The 22,461-nt window shown below is 40.8% G+C and overlaps 1 protein-coding gene across 8 annotated transcripts in view; it reads left to right on the top strand.

Moving 5' to 3' along the window:
• Positions 1–22,461, top strand: part of irs1 (insulin receptor substrate 1) — a 111,453-nt gene that overhangs the window by 66,976 nt on the left and 22,016 nt on the right. For 2 of the 8 annotated variants that reach the window (XR_011344302.1, XR_011344292.1), the window contains 2 exons: positions 4,786–4,852; positions 6,779–6,969. The exons of 4 other annotated variants lie outside the window; for them this stretch is intronic. The gene's annotated coding sequence lies outside the window, so the exon portion shown is untranslated. The remainder of the gene's footprint in view (positions 1–4,785; positions 4,853–6,778; positions 6,970–22,461) is intronic. 2 more of the 8 variants (XR_011344305.1, XR_011344293.1) reach the window with 1 other exon arrangement.

Here is a 22,461-nt window from a genome sequence, read left to right as displayed (position 1 = left end):
GCTATTTGTGGAGAAGTTTTGTATAATGCTCATGTTTTAAGGAAAATGTGATGTAAATTAAGTTCTACAGTAGTTTGGGGGGGGGGGGGGGTGGAAGTGAATAATTAACTTTGCACAATGAATGTTTACTGGGTACCAGCAGAATGGCATCTCTTCTGCTAGGGTGTTAGCAATGGGGATTAGAATGTGCAGATGGGGAGGGCTAAAAGAGAGAACCAAGTACCTCAAAGTTGAAATGTCCAATTCATTGGTTTATTTGCAAAGCAAATTTAATGTGAATACTTGGCGTGGAAATATAATGAGTTGATTTCTCACAAACTGAAGAGGCAAAGTCTATTATTGGGCTGCAGTCTGTGGATAGGTAATGCTGTGCATTAATTTGCTCCAGCTTGTCAAGGGGACAGAATGGATTTTCTCTGGTCATGTTGCAGAGATTGTAATGCATTCATAAACTGGCAGTAGCTAGTAAAAGACAGTTTTGATTTTGTGGTATCCCATAATTATCAATTTTACAGATAGTTCCTTTTGCATCAGTTTTCTGTTGGGGCATGGAATGGGTTTGGGGGGGTAGGGATGGGGGTGGTGGGTGGTGACAAAGGAAGCATAAATGTATACAATCATGTTGTGCAGTAAAATCATCTGTAAACTTTAGGAACAGTAGTTAGGCACCACAGTTCTTATTGTGGATTTACTTTATAACCAGATTAAGTTCTGTTTTCAGTAACATTATTAGTAAAGCTTATGGCTATTTAGTGAAGTAATTGTTACAAGGAGTTTTTTTGAACTCCAGCTCAAACAGTTATCAACATTATCAGTGTCAATATTAACAGTATCAGCATTGACTACAATTTACAATTATCCATTTTCTACAGTTTTCTGCAGAATTCAAGTTCTTTTCATCTCCTTCCTTCCACAACCCCCACATTTAACATTTAAGTTGCAAGGATTTCTTGCAAAATATGAACTCTGGAACCATTTTATTTTTTAAAATTAAAGAAAAAAGCCATGATTCTGATACTGAATATATTTTGAATGGCTGCTACCATTCAATAATAAAAAAAAACAGCTATTGTAATGGAACGCTGCCACAGGTGTGGATCGGGGTGTAGAGACACTGTGCTCCACTACTGGGTCCTACCGCCTAGTCCTACTGTCGCTGGCACTGTACGGGCATTAAATGTCAAATAAAGGAGCCGACGGTGTTTTATTTAAAATCCTATGACCACAGGGTTTGGCTCAAGATGGCAGTGCTCGCAGACTCTGGGGGTGCAGCAGACTGGGGCATGGCACCAGTACTAGGGAGAACACCCCCCTTCCCCTTCTTGAGAAGAAGCAGTGGAGACTGCCTCAAGGATGGTGACCATGATGGCAGGCCAGCGAGAGGCTCTGCTGCTGAAGAGCATGTAGGTGGCGAGCTGTTAGTAACTTGTGGATGAGGAACCCACACGGGCTGCTGGAGACATGCAGTCAGAGGACTCGCACCTCCCTCTGGACTGCTGGAGACTGGCTCATGAGAAAAAGAATCAGAATTTATTGACATGAATAAGTCATGAAATTCAGTGTTCTGTGGCAGCATCACGGTGCAAACATTCATATTATAACCATCTTACAACATTACTATAAATAAAAAAAAAATAGTGCACAAAAAGGCAGTGTCTTTGGTTCATTGATCATTCAGAAATCTGATGGTAGCAGGGATGAAAGTGTCCTTGTGTAGTTGGGTGCTCGTCTTTAGGCTGCTGTACCTTTTTCTTGATGGTAGCAGAGTAAAGACAACGTGGCCTATGTAGTTGGGGGTTCTTTGAGGATAGAGGCTGCTTTTTTAAGACACCGCCTCATGTAGATGTCCTTGGTGGAATGAAGTCTGGTGCCTGTGATGTCGCAGGCTGAGTTAACAGCCCTCTGGAGTTTAATCTTGTCCAGAGTGTAGGCACTTCCATACCAGGCAGTGATACAACCAACCAGAATGTTGTCAATGTTACACCTGCAGTTGTTTTCGGTGACATAACCGAATGTCCTCAGACACCTCAAAGTATAGCTGCTGGCAAGCCTTCTCAGTGATTGCATCAACATGGAGGCTCCACGACAGATCCTTGGAGATGTTGACACCCAGGAATTTGAAGTTCTTGACCCTCAATGAAGAGTGGGTCATGTTTCCCTGACCAGTTATCGGAACTGGAGAGGATGCTGAGGGCAAGGAGGACCCTTGATGGGTCCTGGAATCTTCCTCGTCACGTTGAAGCTTTTAATCTAGGCTCGGGTTGCCAATGGTTTGAACTGAACCGGAGTCTTTTGCGGTTGCAGAGGTTGTGGAAGCGCTGGAGGCTAATCCACGAACGTTCAGTGACTCTTGGGTGACTCTCTTTTGCTTCTCTTTCTCTGACTGTAATGGGTGCGAGGCAATGAAAATGCTAATGGTGAATTTTTAGTGTAAAATGAAAATTCTTGGGGAAATTTTCCTGGGAACCCTCCCATGAACCTGCAGTGTGAAAAGGTTGGCCCAGGAATGTTAAACAGGTCTGTGGCCGCAGGAAATTTTCCCAGACCACCCTCTCCTTGCGGTGTGAAAAGCCTCGTGACATCAGTGCTTGTGTGCTGTGTCATGTAAGCGATTTTAAAATTAAAAGATAACAGCAGGCCCCTTTGCACATTGCGATGGCAACACCGTATGTGATGAATGGCCTTCCTCATTAACCATAATCCCTCATGCAGCTGGATTTCCCAGAGCAGGTGGGGACGGGACGGGACCTCCCCAATTGCCGAGGAGGACAAATTCCTGGGAATTTGGACCATGATGTGAAAAGTGCAGGAGGTCCTGAATTCCTGGTGATTTCACCAGGACAAAGTAGCATCACTGCTCGCCTGTGGGGTAAAAACTGCTTTTGTCTGCCTTATGGCAGAATAAAGGCAATTTTGTGTCATACTACATTATGGCAATAAACATGATCTGAAATTGTATGTTATAGTAAAGCATGGCTTCAGCTTTGAAGAGAGCTTAATTCACGAAAGTTGATGGGAATGGAAATCATTGCTGGAGGAGTTGAAAGAAAATTCTCTGTTTAATTCATTCTAAGAATGATGCTGAAAAACTGCCTATTTTGTATTCTGTTCTGCACCACAAGTCAAAGGAGCATCTTTCCTCAGTGTTCCCCATGTCCTATCCTCCATCCATTACATTGCTGCTCTGTGACACTTTTAGAGTATGGTTTTGGTTCACAGCACAATGTTAGAAGAAATTGCAGATTATAATGTCCGTGAACACTGCAGTTTTGATACTAGTTACTAATGGCATGTGTATATACATGGGTGTATTTGTTCTTGCAGATAGGTTCTGACATTCATCCCTCACATCTTCAGTTATCTCTTCATGATAGTTTAGAATCTTCTTCTCTCTCTCTCTTTGGCTTGGCTTCGCGGACGAAGATTTATGGAGGGGGTAAAAAGTCCACGTCAGTTGCAGGCTCGTTTGTGGCTGACAAGTCCGATGCGGGACAGGCAGACACGATTGCAGCGGTTGCAGGGGAAAATTGGTTGGTTGGGGTTGGGTGTTGGGTTTTTCCTCCTTTGCCTTTTGTCAGTGAGGTGGGCTCTGCGGTCTTCTTCAAAGGAGGTTGCTGCCCGCCAAACTGTGAGGCGCCAAGATGCACGGTTTGAGGCGTTATCAGCCCACTGGCGGTGGTCAATGTGGCAGGCACCAAGAGATTTCTTTAGGCAGTCCTTGTACCTTTTCTTTGGTGCACCTCTGTCACGGTGGCCAGTGGAGAGCTCGCCATATAACACGATCTTGGGAAGGCGATGGTCCTCCATTCTGGAGACGTGACCCATCCAGAATGCACTGCTTTGTTAACTCAATGTTTTATGAGAAGCTTTGTTCATTGAGATATTTTCCATTCAACCTTTTTATTGTGCACCTTATCTGGGTTACTTAAAGTGTGCTATTTGATGGTCAAGCCTGCATTCCTGAAATTATATAAATTCTTTTGTTTTTAATTTGAAGGAGGGGATTGAAGATGAGGGCATATTTTCTGTTTATATGGTGTATATTTTGCAGTAGCTATCTTTTCCTACTTGTGTATACCTCCTATCGTTAATTTTCTTGACTGTCTCTTTATAGCCTACTTCTCAGCAAATGGAAATGCCTCACCACATAATGCTTTAAAGTTTTTTTTTTAAAAACAACCTAGATGATGTTATTTGGGAGCTATCATTTCAGTGATTAGTGTGCAAAGTGTTTAATTGTGGTGCCTTTTTGTGTCCACCATGATGCAGGGCCTGTGGTTTTGCCCTAAAACTGTATATCACAAACTAATTTGAGCTGCAATTCTATCTTAATAGTTTTAAGTCTGCAAAAATTTGGGAAGTTGTGAAGTAAAAATGAAACATCCTAAATCTGACAATTCTGGGCTATGATGCGTGTTGGACTCAGCTGTCAGTGAAATTGAGTGAGAGGTCCCTTTTTCAAATCTGTAAACCCAGTCTTTGACCATACTTCTGTAGGAAAATGTTTCCAGCTGTGTTACACAAGACCATTTTCCCTTTGTTCACAATAAATGAGCATAGTCGGGATCAAGGATCAATTAGACGTTTTTGTAAGTGAATAGAGATGAATTTGTTTCCAGATGCTTTTTCATAAGATTCAATCATTCTCTTTCTGATTTAGATCTTTTTGAACAATTTTGCATTCATTATTTGGTGGAAAATTAAAATATATATAAATATTTGCTAAAGATCTGAAAATGGGCTTCCAAATCAGTTAATTGCTATTTTAAAATGTGCATCATATAGGGTGGTAAAAGAAGAGGAAAGGTAAATTTCTCTGAATGGCAGCTGGGTGGAAGAGTATCATCTGAGGGTGAGTATGAAAGCTGTTATGGTATGGGGGTCGAAGCTCCTGTGGGGCAATGGTTGTAATACTGTGCTAACTGGAAACTGGCACCTGCAGGGTGTGGTTTTAGCTGGTAAAACCCTGTTACATAAATTAAATTTAGACATACAGCATTGTACAGACCCTTCCAGCCCACGAGCTCGCACTGCCCAAATATTTCAACTTGCAAGTCCTGTATGTCTTGAATGAAGGGAGAAAATCCTCGCAAACGTGGAGAGAATGTAAACTTGCAAACAGTGTCGGATTTGAGCCCATGTCACTGGTGCTGTAATCGCGTTGCGCTAACTGCTACACTAGTTATACCACCCATGGTGCTTCTTCAGTTGTAAGTGAAACATGCACACAACTGAACTCCTGATACAGCAAATATTGTTGGTCTATTAAATGTGGATAGTGTAAGGTAAAACATCATGAGATGGGAATGTGTAAGGAGTTACCCTGTACAGGGCTGTAACAAGATGTGAATGCATCCTTGTACTTACAAGATAAGAGAGACATTGATGGATTGAGAGGCAGGAAGCTAGCAGGGAAAGGATAGCAACAGTTTTAGTCATTGGACAAGTAATGATATGATGATGTTCTAAGCACGTATCCAAGGGTATAAAAAATCACCATTTTGCTGATAACGGCAGAATGCATTCTCCGACTAACATGGTTAGTTGCAAGTGTTACAATCCGGTAATAAAGAACAAAGAACCCTGATTTCGACTCAGTCTGGTGTTTGTCTCACTCATTCATGAACAAAGCAGACCTAACAATAGGAGCGTCCATATTTTTAGTGATTTTTGCTTTTTTAAAAAAACTACCTTTTTGAGCACTTTATAAAACTCACTGTTGACATCTAAGTGGAGTAATATAGTTAATGTAGCAGATAGTGTGAATTTGACTGCATCATTTTGGGAGGTCTGCCCACGTTGTGTTTTACTGATTAGGACCCTGGAATAGTTTGATGCTTTTACATTAGAATCTTGTATTGTAAAAGAATATTATTGTGTAATGTGAGTAAACCAGGGCAAACCAGAGGGATTGTTTGATGGCTTCTCAATTGAAGAGAGTTCATTCTGGTTTTTGAGTCCGAGATCACCAGCAAAATCATTACCAGAACTGAAAGTAGCTATGGTGCAATTCTCACCATTCAGAAATGTGACCAAGCGCCATGTTAAATTCTAACTCCGTGTTAAATGCGGGCTCAATTTTAACATTTAAAAAGAATTTGGATAGGTACATGGATAGGAGAGAAATGGAGGGCTATGGACTGGGGGCAGGTCAGTGGGACTAGACACAAAAAATTGTTTGGTACAGACTTTAAGTGGCCTTTTTCTTTGCTGTCGTATTCTATGGTTGTAGGTTAGGACTTTATTCCCTGGAAGAAGAATGAGGGGATATTTGATAGAGGTGTTTAAAAATTATAAGGGAGATAGAGTAAATGTAGATAGGCTTTTACCACTGAGGGTAAATGAAATACAAACCAGAGTCTAGGGGAAACTTCTTCACACAGGCAGTGGTGGAGTGTGGAACGAGCTGCCAGCTGAAGTAGTGAATACTGTCTTAAGTTTTAACATTTAAGAAGAATTTGGGCAGCTTCATAGATGGGGAAGGTACAGAGGGCTATGGACTGGGTGCAGGCCAGTGGGATGGCAGAGAAATAGTTTGGCACAGACTAGAAGGGCTGAAGGGATCTGTTTCTGTACTGTAATATCCTTTGGTTCCAAGGTTCTATAAAGAAAATGATCAACCTTTCAGACCAAGGCGTACAAAAAAAAAGTTTTGGTCAAACCTTCCCAGTACATTACCGACTGTCATATTACATCTGCTTTTTATTTTGTGAATTATTATCCTTTGCCTCTCTTTGTAACCGAGAACAGGCCGATAACGATGGGACTTGTTTTGCAGTTGGATTTCAAACATTTTTGCAACACCAAAATCTTGACAGCAAGCAAGTCTCTGCAGGAAGGTCTTTTTTTTAAAAGCAGGTGCTTGGTTGCATGCGATGGGAGAACTGACATCTGGAGCCTTTGAACTGGATAAGGAATGTGTCTAAGAAGAAACTGAATGATCCTATGCTGCCCAAGGGTCTGAAACCGGTGAGGAGGAACGCCATTGAGTCTTTTAAATCTAGTTTCTCCTGTGTCTTTGTGAGGCAAAATGCTTGTGGAATGTCCTTTTATTAACATCTTCACAAAGCCTGCCTGGCCTTCCTGACCTGATTGGAAAGTAATTGTTTGGCTAGCCTTCAGGTGAGGGGTTTCCAGAAGGTAACCTATTCCACTTAATGTCACCATTGTTTTCAAATGTTTTTTTTCAAAGAAACATGTCTAAAAGTTAATGGATTTCTGCTAGATTTGAACCATAGTGAGAACAGAACATGAACAAATATACTGAAAGTTGTGTAGAATTTTCTATTAAAATAACTGAATTTAAATAGTGTTGTATCAGGAAAAATATTTAATTGCATTATGGTTATTATGAGGAAAAAGATTGGGAAAATTAAGAGCCTTATCAAAAGATCAGCCACCACTTTGCAGGATTGTTGTTTCAAAATAGTGTTGCTCTTTTGAAGGTGCATTGCTTTAAATGAGAACTTGCATCAATGTTCTTCTTTGCAAGCCTCCTGAGCAAGTGGTTTCTTTCATTGTGTGAAGCTAGAGTATGGGCAGGAATGGGGTCCAGATGTTCAGACAAGATGTGGTGGGAAAACTGGATCAGATGTCAGATGGGGTGCCTTGAAGAAGGTGGGCTGAAATTAGAAACTGGAGACTAAAGTGGCTGGGCACATGTGCAGGTGTTGGGGTGGGGTGGGAACTCTTAAATGAAGGGTACAGGGGCAGAGATGACTGTGGGTGTGAGGTGGGGGGGGAAAGCAGGTTGGTTAAAGAGTGGGAAGTGAGGGTGTTAGCAGGAGGAAAATGTATGGTTCCTTTTGGGGAACAAAAAGTGAAGATCATTGCCTTTCACTGAATTACTGTGTAGCGGCAGCCACACTGCTAACTGAAGGATCGCTCAACCAGGGTTGAGTTCAGTGAGCAAAACTGATTTATTGCAGGCTGCCTGGCTGGTCTTATACTCCCAGCCCAGACCTGGCTGAGAACTGTGCTGGGGGACCCCGACGTCACCCGGGTGTCATGTGGGTCGCCAAGCGCGGGCTTCAGAGCCCAGTGCCGAGGTCGGGAGGAAACCCCTGATGGCGCCATGTGTGACAAGCGGGGCAGGTTCACTTGCCTAATGGCGTACTGCCACAACTGTCTATTTTATATATAAAAAAATTATTAGGTCATGTTCTACCCAATAACTCTCAACCAGAATTGGTGTATCAAATCTGGCTGTTATCATTTTGCTGTTTGAGTCTGTTCGAGTATTGCCATGAGTAGGCTGTTGTATTTTTAACAATTAAATTATACTTGAAAGATACTTCATTGGTGTTTAAAGACATTCAGGAATCCATAGTCATTGGGTAAAGTTGTATAAATGTCTCTCATTTACCTGGATGACAGTATTTCCATATGTATACCATTAGATATTTCTCCTTTGCACCCTGTGCTTTATATGAAGCATGACATAAGCATTTTAAATCTTATATTTCATGAGTGCTCTGAAAAATATTAATTTATTTACATCTGCACTTGATTGAAAATCTCACTATTGAGAAATATAAAGACAGATAATGCTTCAAATATTTTCATTGAGTGAAACACCTGGAAACAGGGAGGTATTCATTGATGCACTGGTGTGAGGAGAGGGAAGCAAGAGCCACATAGACTGGCTAAGGTAATATGAACAGTTGAGTAGGGAGAAGTGTAGAGGTCAGGATAAATTGTGGTAGTGATAAGGTGGAGAGGTGCACAGAATGTTTTTGGTCAGTATGGATGAAGGTTGCGGCTAGGGATAGGAAGAAGTGATCCATAGAGACTGGAATAATGGAAATTAAAGGCTTGTATTTATTATTGACTTTATGCTATCCTGTGACATCCCAAAACCAGAGAGAATGAAAGTGGATAGGAAAGGAAGGAGCAGTAGGCAGAGGTAGGGTTGTGGAGACACGTGAAGATGGGAGGTGATGACAGAGAGGCATGAAGATCAGGAAATGAGAGTGAACAAGCTCCAATGGTGGGGGAGGGTATAAGAGTCTTATGGGATTGTATGTTAAAATAAGAGGAGAGCCTGGAATACCACCAGAACATCACAAAAGACTATAAAGCTATTGTGTTGCCAAAAAATCCCACCCTTGGGTTAGTTGGCTAGTCTTCCAAAGAGAAGTGAATGCAAATTATCCTCAACTTGAGCGGAGTGCTTAAGTGAGGAGCATTTCTTGCTTCTTATCATACTCTTACTTTGAGGGAGGACATCTATTGACCTTGTTCATTCTGGCTGACTTGTCCGTCCTCTGAAGTGGCCAACAATTGTCTCGAAACCCATATCAGAGTCCTAAGTGATGTGGCTTGTCCATTGAAACTGAATGTAATTAGACTCCTGTTGTTGGGAGATGTTTACTTGGTAGAGGAAACTGACATTCATTTATGACCAGCAGTGAATTTCAAAGATTTTTGAGGCAGTTTTGGTATCCTCCTCCTGGTGCTTCAAGGTGCACGTTGAAGAAGGTCTGTTGTCCAGGAGGGCAAACTTTGCTGCTGTTCAGTTAACTTTTGTGCCTGGTTTACGGTCTTTCCATTCCTAAACATATTACCTCAAGGCTAAATTTGCTGGTAGATTTCATTATTGAGAGATGGCACAATTTTTTCCTGGGTCTTTCTCTGGCTTTATTCAAAAGGTGGTGTTATGCAGCAAGATTGGATTTATAGAGGATGTTTGTTTTGTGGATTTAAAGTGTGACTTGTAGATCATGTAATGCAATGATGGCTGAGATTGGCAAAACCTTGGTTTTGTAAAGGAGATGCAAGTTCAGCAGATTCCCATATAGATGAGCTTTACCTCAGTGGTTTACTTCAAAGCACATTGGAGATTAGTCCATCATTGAGTAAAATTGAAAAATGTTTTTCAGTGTGACCTGTTTAGTAGGACTGAGATTAGGTCATTTGTGGATTTATTGGTTAAGATTGTGTGGGGCAATAGAGTAGAAAAGAGATGTGGTTCTATCAAGCATCTGCCATGTCCTGCCATATTAAGCTTTTCAAGTATCGCTGGTGTTTTCAATCATTTAGTGTCTTGAAGTCTTATCTTGATCCTCATGAGTCAAGAAAGAAATTAGCGTGTCATAATTTGTGTGTACCATGTAGCAAGTGTAAGGTGGAGACAAATTTCTATGCAGCTAAATTTGAGAGATAAAGACCTGCATTTGGTGCCAGATCCATATCTTTACAATATTTACAGTCACGTCTCTCTAAATTATGCAATCTGATCAATTCATTGTGAAAGTTGGATTGTATTTGAATGACAGTTTGAGCCCGAGAGTTGTGTGCCAAGCAACAGACTCTTTGGTCCAATTTGTCCATGAGCTAGTCCCATTTGCTTCATTTTGGTACATATTCCTCCAAACCTTCACTATCCATGAACCTGTCCGAATGTCTTTTAAACATTGTAACTGCCATCTCGTCTACATCATCTAGCAGTTCATTCCACATACCACTCTGGTGGTAGAAAAATTGCCCCTTGGCTCCTCTTCGTATTTTCTCCATTTCACTTTAAAACCTATGTATCTGTTCTAGTTTTAGGCTCCACTACCCTTGTTTAAAAAAAAATGATGGTCTTCTTTATCCAAGGTAAATTGTCCCACGGTAAACAGACTCAAGCTTGGCAGTGATTTTTTTTTTCTGCACCATCTCTTAATCAAATCCTTCCTATAGTATGTTGACTAAAATTGCACACATTATTTCAATGTCCTCTTTAGAAGACTGTTGTGATAGTAATTAACAAAGGTGATGGTTACTCCTCTGCCTGAGTGTATTGCCCAATGGGTTTTGTAGTTCACTGTCACATTATCTTGAAATTTCTAATGGTCTGGCATTCGTACTTTTATGTGGTTGCTTGCTGTCACTCGGTATAGGTTGATTATAATCCAAACTTCTGAATGAAAACTTGTGTAAAAACAAAGAGATATTTACCTGCTCAGAACCAAGCCATTTTTGATATCAGCAAAGCAGACAGTCTCAAAATTATGCAAATCAATGTTCTATTATGCCAATATCATTTTAAAAGAGTTTTAACCAGGCCAGAACAAAGTAACTATCAGGACCAAGCAAAAAAAAATTAGCCACCATTTTTTTTTCCTGCAAGTAAAGAGCATTGCAGCTGTTGTGAAGATGGGAGGTTCTTTGGATAAATCTAAATTTTTTTCTTTGTGGTCTGAAGGACAGAAGTAATCTTTCGAGCTCCAGAAGGAAAGATCCTTTGCTTTATTCTGTTAGTCCAAACCCACCCCACCACCACAAAACTATTGACCTCTCCCACAAGACCCCACCACCACCCAAATCAAGCCACTGTCTCCAAAACCATCTCCAACCTCATCACCTCTGGTCACCTCCCCTCCATGGCTACCAACCTCATTCTCCCCCACTGCCTGTTTCTACCCCCTACCCAACATATACAAGCACACCATCTGAGTAGACCCATTGTTTCTGCCTTTTTCTGCCCCACTGAACTAGTTTAATCCTACCTTGACTCCATCCTTTCTCCCAGTCCAATCCCTCCTCACCTACATCCGCAACACCTCAATGACTTCAGATTCCCCTTATCTTCATGATCGATGTCCAATCCCTTTATAGTGCTATCCCCCCCCACACAGGTCTGAAAGTATTTCGTTTCTTCCTGGACCAAAGACCTGACCAGTCGCCCTCTACAACCACCTTCTATGCCTGTCAGAACTTGTCCTTGCTCTAAATAACTTTTCCTTCAACTCATCCCACTTCTTCCAAATCAAAGGAGTAGCCATGGATACCAGTATGGGTCCCAGCTACGCCTGCTTGTTTGTAGGATTTGTAGAGCAATCCATGCTGCAAGCCTACACAGGCAAGACCCCCACTCAACTCTTCCTCCAGTATATAGATGACAACATCGGGGTTGCCTCATGCACCCACAATGAACTTGCCATCTTCATGCACTTGGTGTCCAACTTCCACCCTGATCTCAAACTCACCTGGTCCATCTTCGATTATGCTTTCCCCTTCCTGGATCTCTCTGTCTCCATCTCGGGAGTCAAGTTTCCACTGACATGCTACAAATCCTGCAACTCCCACAACTACCAGGACTACACTTCCTCACATCCTGTCCCCTGCAAGTATTCCATCGCCTTCTCTCAATTTCTCTACAGTATATGTTCCCAAGATAAGGTCTCCACTCCAGAGCTTCTGAAATGTCTGCCTTCTTCCACAAATGTGGCTTTCCTTCCACCACTATCAACTCGGCCCTCACCCACATCTTCTCCATTTCCCGCTCATCTGCCCTGGCCCCCTCTGTCCCCAAATGAAACAATCATAGAATCTACCTCATCCTCACTTACCACCTCAACAGCCTCTGCGTCCAACACATCATCCTATTTACTCTGCTGTTCCCTTGTGCACTCATCCCTCCCCACCCACCGCATCTCTGGCACCTTTCCCTGTACCTGCAGGAGGTGCAACAATTACGCCCACACCTCCTCCATAACCATGGTCTAGGACCCCAAACAGACCTTTCACATGAAGCAGCACTTCGCTGGTACATCCAGAGGACTTGTATATTGCATCCGGTCCACCCTTTATGGAATTTTATGTACTGGAGAGTCCGGTCGCAGACTGGGAGATCACTTTACTCAACTCTTCCTTTTCGTTCGCCACCACAGCAACCTCCCAGTGACCTACCATTTCAATTCCAGGTCACACTCCTGCACTCGCGGCTGTCCATGGCTTTGTATTGTCCCACCCTGACCACCCACAGATTGGAGGAACAGCAACTTATTTTCTTTATTGCCTTTTCTTCCCCTCCCCCATTTTCCTGTTCTTCCAGTTCTTTCACCTACACAGCCCTAAAATCCCTCCTTCCTCATTGCTGCTGTTTCCCTCCCTCCATTCTCCACCGATCAACTCCTGTCTTGCCACACCTCCTCCCTCCCCTCCCACCAATCTTCTGTTTGGACACTTGCTGACATTTTCTCATACTTTGACGAAGGGCTTAGGCCCAAATCATTGGTTATATCTTTTTGCCTTTGCTACATTGGAGCGCTTTCATCCCTAACGTCGAAGTACTCGAGATGGCAGAGGTCGACAGCATCGAGTCCACGCTGCTGAAGATCCAGCTGCGCTGGATGGGTCACGTCTCCAGAATGGAGGACCATCGCCTTCCCAAGATCGTGTTCTATGGCGAGCTCTCCACTGGCCACCGTGACAGAGGTGCACCAAAGAAAAGGTACAAGGACTGCCTAAAGAAATCTCTTGGTGCCTGCCCCATTGACCACCGCCAGTGGGCTCATCTCGCCTCAAACCGTGCATCTTGGCGCCTCACAGTTTGGCGGGCAGCAACCTCCTTTGAAGAAGACCGCAGAGCTCACCTCACTGACAAAAGGCAAAGGAGGAAAAACCCAACACCCAACCCCAACCAACCAATTTTCCCCTGCAGCCGCTGCAACCGTGTCTGCCTGTCCCGCATCGGACTTGTTAGCCACAAACGAGCCTGCAGCTGACGTGGACTTTTACCCCCTCCATAAATCTTCGTCCGCGAAGCCAAGCCATAGAAAGACATAAAGGACACTGATCTTCTGAGCTTCTCCAGAATTTTGTATTTTTTACCAAAACCATTTCAAAATCACTTTCCTCCGATTAACTTGGAAGCATGCAGATGGTTAATAATTGCTTTTGCTGTCTTCGGGAATTGTGGAGAAATAGACCTTCATTGAAAACTGTGGCCTCTGCTGTTTTGGGTTGTTCTCCACCTGCTGAAGTGGTTTCCTGTCAGAAGCCAGCTCTGAGGCTTCTCTGCACTTGTCTCTTGTTTTTATTTTCTCTTCATCAACCCAAGATTCAAATCCGGTAGAGCACTGAATGCAGTGTTTCACTAATTGTACGTGTGGAAATTTCTAGTATCTGAGTACTTGTGCAGAAACAAATTGCGTCTCATTGATTCAAACCACATTTTCAAGATTTTTGCACTAGTTATCGGTCTGAAATCCTACTAACACAGGATCTCCTGATTTCACAGAGATTTTGGAGTCAGTTGCTGCTGTCCTTGTTTCAACTTGATTCCCAGCCTTCCTTGGCTCAGCGTTGAGTGCTGGTTGTATGCCAGTACAAACATACTGGGGTCTTGGGAGCAGGCTAGTGTGTGATGCACTGAAAGTTAGTAACATGATGCAGTTTTTTTTTGAAAAAGTATGTTGGTGGAGAAGGTTGTATAACGTCATAAATTGAAAGGGACTGGTCATGTAACTAATGCTGTAGCTTAATTGAAAGTAAAGCTGGAAACAACTAAAAAGTACAAATTGAACTTGAAGTCACCAAGCATTCAGAATAACGACAGAACTGAAGAATGACTTATTAAATTTGCATTTTGGAGCTGAGCTTTCTCATTTAATATTTGTCGTGAAGGCAAACATCAATGACATGTCAACTTTATTTTTTTTAGCTGCTGGTTAGGGTAGAATAATCCTGGTTGCCTGGGATACAACTTTTCCACTGGCTTAAAAACTTTTACAAAGGTTTCAATATACTCCATAGAAATATGTGACCATTTTGTCTCTTGTGAAAACCATGGCCATTGTGGAAAATTGTAATGGAGATAGCCTGCAAATTTCATATATGGCTACTGCATTGAGTAAGAACTGTACATTTCATATCCTTGTCACTCCATATTTCCTGTTGGCATAAGAGATTATTGGGCTGGTCAAATCTCTGCAAGCTCTCAGAACTATAAACATGAATCACATTTACCTAGTTATTTCCCTGCAACACCTTTTGGTACATTGCTCCTCAACACCTCCTGATTTTGTTGCCACCTGCCTACACTTCATCATAGTAGGTTAATCACACAATCAGCTCATCTTCGGAATGTTGGAGGAAACCAGCACAAACAGGAGAAGCCCACGTGAAGGTGGGGAGAATATGAAGATGGCATACAGATAGTTCAGATTTGAAACCAGGTTAACAGAGCTGTGAGACATTTGAACTTTCTGCAGCCCCACTAAATGCAATAAAATAATGAGTCTTCAGTGCAGGTTTTTGCTTTTTTCGTACAATTGGTGAATAGCAAAGGAGTGCATAAATTGAACCTTTTTTACCCAATTTGGGGAATAAACTCAGCAGAGTTCATGAACAAATTTTTAAAAATGCTGCATTAAGAATACAAGTTTTTTTAAATCTAAATCATTAACTTTTTTGAAGGCTTGCCAAGGTTAACCATAATGAGTTTCTGAAAACCTTAATCTTTTTAATCTGTAAGTAACCTTCTGGATTGCACATGTTTGGCTTGTAGCATAGGTGCAATAGTTGTAGGCCATTAAGGCTTGAATATAATGTCCTTAAAGTTGAGGTCATGGATTTTTAACAGCTGGGCTTTATTTAAAACAAAACTCCTATAGGCTTTCACTTTGTCTGTTTATTGCATTAAAATGGCACTCAATAAAGGGAATTCAGAATGTGATTACAATATCACAAATTATTCAGAGGGTGGAGAAAACATTTCTGTCAGACATGTTTATATTGTAGAACTATAAGACCCAAGCAATTTTTTTTGCTTGTATGGGTTGATTAAATGTGGCAGTTCTCTTGGATTACCTTTTTATTTAACGTCAGATGCACACAAGCAGAACACCTGTTGTATTGTTGGTAGTGCTATTAAAAGTAGTGATATTTCCCAAGTAATATTACGATAGTGACTTACATGGTAGGAATGTTATAAAAAGAACTGCTGGATACCTGAGTGACCCCAGCATTACTTGGTATGCAAATAATTTTTCTTTTACCTTAATTTAACTGGAATAAATACTGATGATTTTTTAAATGTAATTATTCATTTCAATAGAACTTGTAATGTCAGTTTCTGCTTCAAATTTCTTTTCACACATTTCTTTGGTAAATTGACATTCCATCTTGGTATCAGATAGGTTTCCTAATGTGGTTCAAAAACTTCTGGCTGTGAAATTTACATTAAAAAAAACTGGTGCTTTCAGATCTGCAATGATTTTTTTAAAAAATCCATAGCCATATTTGATTTTTTTTCCCTCACTTAGTGTAAATGTGATTTCCTTTTCACCCTCCATTCTTCCTCATATAGGTTTTGTGGAAGGAAAACGGATCTTGCAAAATAGCTTAACATTTGAAGAACTAAAATGTTTTGTCTTCATCCCATTAAATTAATGACTTGAATTTATTGCAAGTTCCACAATATGGATGCAGAATGCTGGATGAAAATTGTGGGACATTACTTGATCTAGCACAGTACGTTTCCGATTATCTGAAATGCTTGAGACCAGATGTTTTTCGGTTAATTTTTTTAAGAAGCTCAGTATCAGCAGAATACTTGCATTGGTTGTCGCTGAATTCTGACACCTCCCCACCACCATCCCCACTCCTGCTGCTGTCACCAATCCCCGACACCTCTCCACCATCGTCCCTGCTCCTACCTGGGAATCTGAGGTCCACACTCCTGCTGCCGTTGCCAATCCCCGACACCTTCCCATCGTCGTCCATGCACCTGCTCCTGCCCAGGAGCATGAGGTCACCACTCTTGCCCTAAAGGCAGCTCTCCTTGATGACACCAGGACAGCAGAGAACCAGGTACAGTGGAGGGTAAAGAAGAAATAGAAAGAAAGAGGGCAGGGAGTTAACTGAAATGAGGACAATCTCCCCATGCGCTGCCTGATCCGCCGACTTCCTCCAGTCACTCACTGATGGCTCCAACCTGCTTCTCTGAGCCAGCATCCAGTCTTCCCGCTGGTTCTGAACTCTGTTAACAAACTGGCAATAACAGCACATCAGAGTTCCACGTGAGCATGTCGAATGAAATTTTTTTTGAGATGTCATGTTGCCGACAGAAAAAAAGGATAACTGAGATTGTTTTGGGATAATCGGAAACCTACTGTATGTGCAATGGTAATAAACTTGAATGGCAACTTGGTCTTTAATAAGTATTGTCATAAGACAATGGTTAAATATTGAAGATTTCTCCTTCCTTGATCAATTGGTGTAGTTATATTTTAACACAAATATTTGTTGTAAGTTTAAGTTTCATTTTGAGATGTTAAGCCATTATGAAAGTAAGTTGGCTTATTCCTCCATAAGTTTATTTTAACATTTCCATGCTCACTTTTTAAATAAAAATGGGCATTGATTATCTTATTTCCAGAAGATAAACCATCTAGGATATTTTGTTACTTGTTTCAAAGTAATTAACAACATGGCTTGTTTCCTAATATGGTCTCCATGGTATAATTTAATAGGGACCATACCAGGGAGATTTAAGTTCTGTAATGGAATTGAAACCACATAAAACATGATTTGTGTTAAAGATTGATTGTGTTAAAGGCCATAAACTATTGTCTTTCAAACATTCTTTTTCTGTAATGGATTTGTTACTGACAGCAGCCTGTGCTCCTATTGAGTCATGAGTATGTCACGAGTGCAGATTCCAAAGGTTTTTTTTTGGTGCATTGTTTTCCAGAGATCCCATGGATGCCAGTAATACTTGCTCAGTTGAAAATGAAATGCCAGTTATGACTTTAACATCACTCTGCTGCCTATAGTATATTTCCTGCATTCATGGCCACGTCTGCTATTTGTGCCATGCACATGAGTGCAATAGTCGATTCCATGCAAAGGTTGACTCAACCCCCCACACTATTTTTGGCCCAGGCTGCCCACCCACCGGAGCTCCTGATGCCCCAACTGTGGACTCTCACCTCGGCCCCAGCTGCCCACCATCTGAGCTCCCTTCGTCCTGAACACCGACTTACCATCCAGTCCTGGTCACTCTCCGAGCTCCTGACGCCTTGAATGATACAAGCACTTACTGTCAAAAGTATGTAATACTTTACCTCCTAAATTTTGTCTACAAAATTTGGCTATTACATACATATAAAGAGCATTTACCACAATAACATGTGTCAAGAAATAACAAGGAAAAACTGAATTAATATGCAAAATACTCTATTGTTTATTCATGGGATTTGGCTGTTATTGAAAATGGGAAGTGTTAGCCATTAATAATTAGCTTAAAGAAATGATGATTGAAATTACTGAGTTTCTGCATTTCTTTTACAAAAGCTACAAGTTGCTGTCAGGTTGGAAGTTGACTCACTGGCATGAATTGACGATCTACTTTCAATAAGGTGAATCATGAAGTAGTTGGTGAAATCTTGCAATTTGCTAAAATGCAGATGCTGCCTTACATCAGTAATGAAGGAGTGAGGCAAATGGAGTGCTGCTCAAGTAGTCATCTTTGACTTGAGCTTTGTTGGAATTGCAAATGGAGAATATTTAATCGTACTGCTTTCTATTACAATCCCAGTTATGTTAGGGTTCCACTCCAGAAGGCAATTTTTTTCCTTGTCAGAAATATTCATTTGCCTAGTTACTCATGTCGTAATGGCTCAATGTAAGTTTGCTCTAATTCTTTAATTTCATTTAATGTTCATCCTAACGCTACCAGTAATTAAATTGATTGAGTATTCAATCATTAATGCCCACCATGAAACATTATTTGAAAAATGTTTGAAATTTGTGAAAAGTCAGGTGATTCATAATCTAATGAGCCTCTATTTCAAGGCAGTAAGAAATTTTGGAATTGGATCACTCTTTAGGGAATAAGAATGTTCACCAGCGGCTATACTCTGAGGAGTTTGGGTATGACACCATAGACTCAAAAACCTCTACAGGTGTACCCTGAAGAGTTTTCTGGCTGATTGCATTACTGTGGTACAGAGGTGCCAACACTCAAGACAGGAAAAAAAAACTCCAGAAGTTTGTTAACTAGGCCTGGACATCATGGGTACCAGTCTTCACTCCATTGAGGACATCTGTAAGAGGCTGTGTCTTAAGAAACCAGCCTCTATTCTCGAGGACTTCTACCACCCACTCTGCTGCCATCAGGAAAAAGGTACAGGAGCCTGAAGATGAGCTCTCAATGGCACAAGGACAGCTTCTTCCCCTCTGCCATCAGATTTCTGAATGAACAATGAACCATAGACACTGCCTCACTTTGACTTTTTCTTGCACTATTTTTAAAATTCATTTTGTAGTTTATGTAAATATTTGCATTGTTGGTGCTGCCACAAAACAAAGAATTTATTGACATGATCATGACAAATTCTGATTCTGAATATTGGCCTCTTTTTCTTTGCAGCTACTGCATTTAATGCATTTAAATTTGGTTTTTTTTTGTGATCTCCAGGACCTGATTGACAATGACACTGTCAAAGGCAAGTAATTGCGCTATGCTCTTTTAGCCATAGCTTGGCACTCATGTGTATGTGAACATTACTTGATGCTTACCACTACTATAGTCATTGAGAATGGTAATGTTTGTGAAACTAGCTCCTCAACTTGGCTACTTGCTTGTCCTCAATCATTCATATCAAGACTGAAAAGTTTGGATCTGATTTGTTTAGGGATTGATTGCTTTTCTTTATTGTTGGAAGATTCATTTCAACTTCTCTCCCAGTTCTCTTTGCATAAAAAATATAAGTAGGAATAAAGCATTAGGTCCTTTTATGTCTGTTGTGCCATTTAATGCAGTTATGCTTGACCTTGTACTAACCTTGAGTTCCCACATCCCTATTGACTAGAAAGTTTCAAAGATTCACTTCCTCTCAAGACCAATTCCTTCTTTATCCTGAATGCCAATTAGAATTGTGCCCAGTCAATAGTACCCTGTGAAGGTCCTTTAATAATTTTGTACTGCTTTTGATATTTAATGTGTGTAAACATTGTGTACTGGTTGGCATATTGTCTTCAGGTACACCTTGTCCAGTTTCTGGCACTTCTATTTTGTCTATGATCCTTTGAAATTTAACATGTATCCGAAAGTAGTCAGCTGATATTCTGTATAGTATCTGTAATTCTTTGTATTTATCTCAATAATCAGTCTTCATGCCTGAAAGGTTATTGTTTGGTGTAGCAGTTAGCACAATGCCTTTACAGTACGAGCAATCAGGACGTGGGTTAGAAACTCCCGCACTGTCTGTAAGGAGTACGTTCATTCCCCCCGTGTCTGTGTGGGTTGTTCCCAGGGCACTAGTTTCCTCCCACCATTCGCATTGTACCGGGGGGGGGGGGTGTAGGTTAATTGGGTGTAAATTGGTCAGCACGGACTTGTGGGCCAAAGTGGCTGTATGCCTAAAAATTTAAATTTATAATTTTGATCATTATAATCTAAATATTTCCATTTTGTATCCCCAGACTTTATTTAAAAATCAAACTAACCAATGGTAATTGTCTTTATCTTGCTCATTTAAATTTGTTTTATTTATCTTTCAGTGCAAATAGGCTTGTGAGGAGATTGTGTAACATATCTTGGGCCACATTCCTTTCGTGCTCTGTAGTAGCTACTTGCAATATCTGACCTTTCAATCTGGTATAGAGGATAGACTCTGACCTCCTGGTACTACTATTCACTAAACCTTTTATGCTTGTAATTATGTCCTAAGTTTGCAGCTGTGAGCAACAAGTAGCACAAAGTCATAGCACTGTTCTACGCACTCAATGAAAGATTAAATTAATATCACGATTGTGACATGTTTTGATGTTTTGCTCCCTATGCATAGTTTTCTTTCCTAGAATGTCAGCTAGCAGCAAAAAAAAAATACCATTATGTAATGCAGGAAGTGGTGTGTTGAGAATAGCATTGCATTTTTGCATATGTATTTTGTTGAACTGTTATTTCATTTATAGTGAATGGGTTAGTCTGCTGTACTATGGAGTCAGTCTAATCTGACATTGATAAGAACACTACATCTGAGGGGGTACAGCTATGGCATGTTTATGTTTCGGGCATTTCTTGAACAAGCTGCAATGTAATTTTTTTTCCCTTTGGCCAGGTAACATAAAATATGGATGACTTTGGCAGTTTTAGAGAGGTTATAGATTGGGGTGCATTTAGTTTTTTAAAAGAGTGAATTGGATTGTGAAAATGCTTTCAAACACAAATATTACATTTATAATAGTCTCAGTGACATTGGTTTTCTATTGCAGAAGAGCATTGAATGTTTTAGTATAGGGAAAGCTAATGGATATTTGTGATGCTTTCAAGCACAGAAATTTTATAAATAGACTTGTGGAAATAGCACAACTAATTTCTGAAGAAAAATGCGTTGGAAATGCTCAGTAGATCAGGCAGCAGCTGTGCAGAGAAACAGTTCATATTTCAACTCAATAACCTTTCATTAGAATCGTTTTGAGATTCCTCTTGGATTTAATTTTGCAGTATTATGCAAAACACATGTTCAGTGTACATCATGTAAATATCCACATAGATTGGAAAATGATTTTTTTAAGAAAAGTCACTAATTTACTTGGGTATTTTCTATTGTATAATTAAATTTCAAGATTCAAAGTTCAATTTATTGTCATGTAAAGTGCCTCTTAAAGTCAAATAAAGAGAAGCAAAGAAAGAGTGTTCATGGATTCGCAGCCACACAGTCCAGTGCAAATCATCGACAACCCAAGCCCTCTTTGGGTCCTTCAACTGCAAACGTCGCCATCCCGCACTGGTCCGCTGCTGTGGTTACCATCCCATGGGTTGTCTCCTCTGCTTCTCCTCCTCAGACGAGGGTTGGTCTCCCCGTTTTCTGGTTCCCTGCGCCAGTCCTCCGTTCCCTGGAGTCCCTTGTGGCTCCTGCCAATTATCTTAGGGTCAGACCCCATAGTTGTGGGATTTTAAATAAAACTCCTGTCGACTCCTTTAGCGGGCCATTCAAAGCCTGTACAGAGCTGACGACAGTCGAACTGGGCGGCTGCACCCTGTGGGGTGCTGTATCTCTGCATCCCGCTCTCCGTGGGTCTGCAGTAGCATTGCCGTTATGGTAGCTCCAGCAGTGCCACCATTTTTATATAAATTTATTTAAAAATGAAAGTAATTTCAAAAACTAAAATATGTATGAAGCTCAAGTTGGAAATATTCATTATAAGGAATGTCAGCAAATGGGCAATGGCTTTGTTCAAAGAATTAAAGCATTGTTTATCCCTTCTTGGCAATTAAAACCAAGAGGAAAAATGGATGAGATGCGATTATACCTGAAGAGTGGGAGTACTTCAGAGGACCAAGAATTTAAGCAAAGAGAGAGAAGAATACAAAAAAAAATGATCTTATGAGGGTGAAACATGAGCTTCTAGGAATATTTAAAGGGAAAATATTGGCAAATGTCATTGTTCTCTTGGAGATGTGCAGGAGAAAATAATATATGGGAAAACTAATAATAAAGTAGGGGAAGCAAGGAAGTTGCATTTTGGGGAAAAACTGCAGTTGTACTTTATTTAAATAAATCTTGTGTCTGACTTCACAGACATTCTCCCTAAAATGATGGAAAATAGGTCTAGTGTCAAATAAAGAGCTGAACAAAATTAGATCTGGTGAGTCTTTTATTTAAAAAAAGGCATGGGAAAAATTAATGAAACTGAAAAGCTAAAAATCCCATGAGTTTCATTGGATTGGATCTGAAATTC

This window comes from Narcine bancroftii, chromosome 9 (assembly GCF_036971445.1).
Source record: "Narcine bancroftii isolate sNarBan1 chromosome 9, sNarBan1.hap1, whole genome shotgun sequence".
NCBI lineage: Eukaryota > Metazoa > Chordata > Chondrichthyes > Torpediniformes > Narcinidae > Narcine > Narcine bancroftii.
This window is presented reverse-complemented; position numbering and strand designations above follow the sequence as displayed.